Here is a 5,651-nt window from a genome sequence, read left to right as displayed (position 1 = left end):
CTAAACTTGGTATGTCTCCGACTCCTAGAAATAACTTCATGCCCCATCTCAATTACTTCTGTCTAGTAAGGATCACATAATTCCTAACAAACCTTTGACACAGATTCCCAATTCAGGCATTCAGAACATATAGCACGTTGCTTTAAGCAAGCACTGTCTCAGTCCAAGTAGCAAGTTACAATGCAGGAACAAGTTTCTATAGGTATTTCAAAGATGCCCAGAAATGAGCTAAAGTGGGTATGTCTCCAACTCCTAGAAATAACTTCATGCTCCATCTCCCTTACTTCCATCTGGTAAGGATCACATAATTCCTAACAAGTTTTGACACAGATTCCCAATTCGGGCATTCAGAACATATAGCACGTTGCTGGAAGCAAACACATTCTCAGTCAAAGTTGCAAGTTACTATGTAGGAACAAGTTTGTATAGGCATTACAAAGATGCCCAGAACTGAGCTAATCTTGGTATGTCTCCAACACCTAGAAGTAACTTCATGCCCCATCTCACTTACTTCCAGCTAGTAAGGATCACATAATTCCTAACAAAGTTTTGACACAGATTCCCAATTCGGGCATTCAGAACATATAGCACGTTGCTTTAAGCAAGCACTTTCTCATTCCAAATAGCAAGTTACTATGTAGGAACAAGTTTATATAGGTATTTCAAAGATGCCCAGAACTGAGCTAAACTTGGTATGTTTCCAACTCGTAGAAATAACTTCATGCCCCATCTCCCTTACTTCCAGCTAGTAAGGATCACATAATTCCTAACAAAGTTTTGACACAGATTCCCAATTCTGGCATTCAGAACATATAGCACGTTGCTGTAAGCAAGCACATTCTCATTTAAAGTTGCAAGTTACTATGTAGGAACAAGTTTGTATAGGTATTTCAAAGATGTCCAGAACTGAGCTAAACTTGGTATGTCTCCAACTCCTAGAAATAACTTCATGCCCCATCTCCCTTACTTCCAGCTAGTAAGGATCACCTAATTCCTAACAAAGTTTTGACACAGATTCTCAATTCGGGCATTCAGAACATATAGCACGTTGTGTAAGCAAGCACATTCTCATTCAAAGTTGCAAGTTACTATGTTGGAACAAGTTTGTATAGGTATTTCAAAGATACCCAGAACTGAGCTAAACTTGGTATGTCTCCGACTCCTTAAAATAACATCATGCCCCATCTCCCTTACTTCCATCTAGTAAGGATCACATAATTCCTTACAAACCTTTGACACAGATTCCCAATTCGGGCATTCAGAACATATAGCACGTTGCTTTAAGCAAGCACTTTCGCATTTCAACTAGCAAGTTACAATCAATGAACAAGTTTGTATAGGACTTTCAAAGATCCCCAGAACTGAGCTAAAGTGGGTATGTCTCCAACTCCTAGAAAAACTTCATGCCCCATCTCCCTTACTTATAGCTAGTAAGGATCACATATTTCCTAACAAAGTTTGACACAGATTTCCAATTCAGGCATTCAGAACATATAGCACGTTGCTGTAAGCAAGCCCTTTCACATTCAATGTTGTAAGTTACTATCTAGGAACAAGTTTGTATAGGACCTTCAAAGATCCCCAGAACTGAGCTAAAGTGGGTATGTCTCCAACTCCGAGAAAAAACTTCATGCCCATTTCACTTACTTCCAGCTAGTAAGGATCACCTAATTCCTAACAAAGTTTTGACCCAGATTCCCAATTCGGACATTCAGAACATATAGCACGTTTCTGTAAGCAAGATCTTTCTCATTCAGTGTAGCAAGTTACTATGTAGGAGAAAGTTTGTATAGGACTTTCAAAGATCCCCAGAACTGAGCTGAAGTGGGTTTGTCTCCAACTCCTAGAAATAACTTCATGCCCCATTTCCCTTACATCTAGCTAGTAAGTATCACATAATTCCTAAAAAGTTTTGACACAGACTCCCAATTCGGACAATCAGAACATATAGCACGTTGCTGTAAGCAAGCAATTTCTCATTCCAAGTGGCAAGTTACTATGTACGAACAAGTTTGTAAAGGACTTTCAAAGATCCCCCGAACTGAGCTAAAGTGGGTATGTCTCCAACTCCTAGAAACAACTTCATGCCCCATCACCATTACTTCCAGCTTGTAAGGATCACATAATTCCTAACAAAGTTTTGACACAGATTCCGAATTCGGGCATTCAGAACATATAGCACGTTGCTGTAAGCAAGCACTTTCACATTCAAAGTTGCAAATTACTATCTAGAAACAAGTTTGTATAGGACTTTCAAAGATCCCCAGAACTGAGCTAAAGTGGGTATGTCTCCAACTCCAAGAAAAAACTTCATGCCCCATCTCCCTTACTTCCAACTAGTAAGGATCACATAATTCCTAACAAAGTTTTGACACAGATTCCCAATTCGGACATTCAGAACATATAGCACTTTGCTGTAAGCAATCACATTCTCATTCAAAGTTGCAAGTTACTATGAAGGAACAAGTTTGTATAGGTATTTCAAAGATGCCCAGAACTGTGCTAAACTTGGTATGTGTCCAACTCCTAGAAATAACTTCATGCCCTAACTCACTTACTTCCAGCTAGTAAGATACACATAATTCCTAACAAAGTTTTGACACAGATTCCCAATTCGGGCATTCAGAACATATAGCACGTTGCTGTAAGCAAGCACATTCTCATTCAAAGTCGCAAGTTACTATGTAGGAACAAGTTTGTATAGGTATTTCAAAGATGCCCAGAACTGAGCTAAACTTGGCATGTCTCCAACTCCTAGAAATAACTTCATGCCCCATCTGCCTTACTTCCAGCTAGTAAGGATCACATAATTCCTAACAAAGTTTTGACACAGATTCCCAATTCGGGCATTCAGAACATATAGCACGTTGCTGTAAGCAAGCACATTCTCATTCAAAGTTGCAAGTTACTATGTAGGAACAAGTTTGTATAGGTATTTCAAAGATGCCCAGAACTGAGCTAAACGTCGTATGTCTGCAACTCCTAATAATAACATCATGCCCAATCTCTCTTACTTCCATCTAGTAAGGATCACATAATTCCTAACAAAGTTTTGACACAGATTCCCAATTCGGGCATTCAGAACATATAGCACGTTGCTGTAACAAGCACATTCTCATTCATAGTTGCAAGTTACTATGTAGGAACAAGTTTGTATAGGTATTTCAAAGATGCCCAGAACTGAGCTAAACGTTGTATGTCTGCAACTCCTAGAAATAACTTCATGCCCCATCTCCCTTACTTCCATCTAGTAAGGATCACATAATTCCTAACAAAGTTTTGACACAGATTCCCAATTCGGGCATTCAGAACATATAGCTCGTTGCTGTAAGCAAGCACATTCTCATTCAAAGTTGCAAGTTACTATGTAGGAACAAGTTTGTATATGTATTTCAAAGATGGCCAGAACTGAGCTAAAAGTTGTATGTCTCCAACTCCTAGAAATAACTTCATGCCCCATCTCCCTTACTTCCAGCTAGTAAGGATCACATAATTCCTAACAAAGTTTTGACACAGATTTCCAATTCGGGCATTCAGAACATATAGCACGTTGCTGTAAGCAAGCACATTCTCATTCAAAGTTGCAAGTTACTATGTAGGAACAAGTTTGCATAGGTATTTCAAATGTGCCCAGAACTGAGCTAAACGTTGTATGTCTCCAACTCCTAGAAATAACTTCATGACCCATCTCCCTTACTTCCAGCTAGTAAGGATCACAAAATTCCTAACAAAGTTTTGACACAGATTCCCAATTCGGGCATTCAGATCATATAGCACGTTGCTGTAAGCAAGCACATACTCATTCAAAGTTGCAAGTTACTATGTAGGAACACGTTTGTATAGGTATTTCAAAGATGCCCAGAACTGAGCTAAACTTGGTATGCCTCCAACTCCTAGAAATAACTTCATGCACCATCTCCCTTACTTCCAGCTAGTAAGGATCACATAAATCCTAACAAAATTTTGACACAGATTCCCAATTCGGGCATTCAGAACATGTAGCACGTTGGTTTAAGCCAGCACATTCTCATTCCAAGTAGCAAGTTACTATGTAGGAACAAGTTTGTATAGGTATTTCAAAGATGCCCCGAACTGAGCTGAAGTTTGTATGTCTCCAACTCCTAGAAATAACTTCATGCCCCATCTCCCTTACTTCCAGCTAGTGAGGATCACATAATTCCTAACAAAGTTTTGACACAGATTCCCAATTCGGGCATTCAGAACATATAGCACGTTGCTGTAAGCAAGCACATTCTCATTCTAAGAAGCAAGTTACTATGTAGGAACAAGTTTGTATAGGTATTTCAAAGATGCCCAGAACTGAACTAAAGTGGGTATGTGTCCAACTCCTAGAAATAACTTCATGCCCCATCTCCCTTACTTCCAGCTAGTAATGATCACATATTTCCTAACAAATTTTGACACAGATTCCCATTTCGGGCATTCAGAACATATAGGACGTTGCTGTAAGCAAGCACATTCTCATTCAAAGTTGCAAGTTACTATGTAGGAACAAGTTTGTATAGGTATTTCAAAGATGCCCAGAACTGAGCTAAACGTTGTATGTCCCCAACTCCTAGAAATAACTTCATGCCCCATCTCCCTTACTTCGAGCTAGTAAGGATCACATAATTCCTAACAAAGTTTTGACACAGATTCCCAATTCCGGCATTCAGAACATATAGCACGTTGCTGTAAGCAAGCACATTCTCATTCAAAGTTGCAAGTTACTATGTAGGAACAAGTTTGTATAGGTATTTCAAAGATGCCCAGAACTGAGCTAAACTTGGTATGTGTCCAACCTCTAGAAATAACTTCATGCCCCAACTCCCTTACTTCCAACTAGTAAGGATCACATAATTCCTAACAAAGTTTTGACACAGATTCCCAATTCGGGCATTCAGAACATATAGCACGTTGCTGTAAGCAAGCACATTCTGATTCAAAGTTGCAAGTTACTATGTAGGAACAAGTTTGTATAGGTATTTCAAAGATGCCCAGAACTGAGCTAAATGTTGTATGTCTGCAACTCCTAGAAATAACTTCATGCCCCATCTCCCTTACTTCCAGCTAGTAAGGATCACATAATTCCTAACAAAGTTTTGACACAGATTCCCAATTCGGGCATTCAGAACATATAGCACGTTGCTGTAAGCAAGCACATTCTCATTCAAAGTTGCAAGTTACTATGTAGGAACAAGTTTGTATAGGTATTTCAAAGATGCCCAGAACTGAGTTAAACGTTGTATGTCTCCAACTCCTAGAAATAACTTCATGCCCCATCTCCCTTACTTCCAGCTAGTAAGGATCACATAATTCCTAACAAAGTTTTGACACAGATTCCCAATTCGGGCATTCAGAACATATAGCACGTTGCTGTAAGCAAGCACATTCTCATTCAAAGACGCAAGTTACTATGTAGGAACAAGTATGTATAGGACTTTCAACGATGCCCAGAACTGAGCTGAAGTTTGTATGTCTCCAACTCCTAGAAATAACTTCATGCCCCATCTCCCATACTTCCAGCTAGTGAGGATCACATAATTCCTAACAAAGTTTTGACACAGATTCCCAATTCGGGCATTCAGAACATATAGCACGTAGCTGTAAGCAAGCACATTCTCATTCAAAGTTGCAAGTTACTATGTAGG

Source organism: Diceros bicornis, chromosome 30 (genome assembly GCF_020826845.1).
Source record: "Diceros bicornis minor isolate mBicDic1 chromosome 30, mDicBic1.mat.cur, whole genome shotgun sequence".
NCBI lineage: Eukaryota > Metazoa > Chordata > Mammalia > Perissodactyla > Rhinocerotidae > Diceros > Diceros bicornis.
This window is presented reverse-complemented; position numbering follows the sequence as displayed.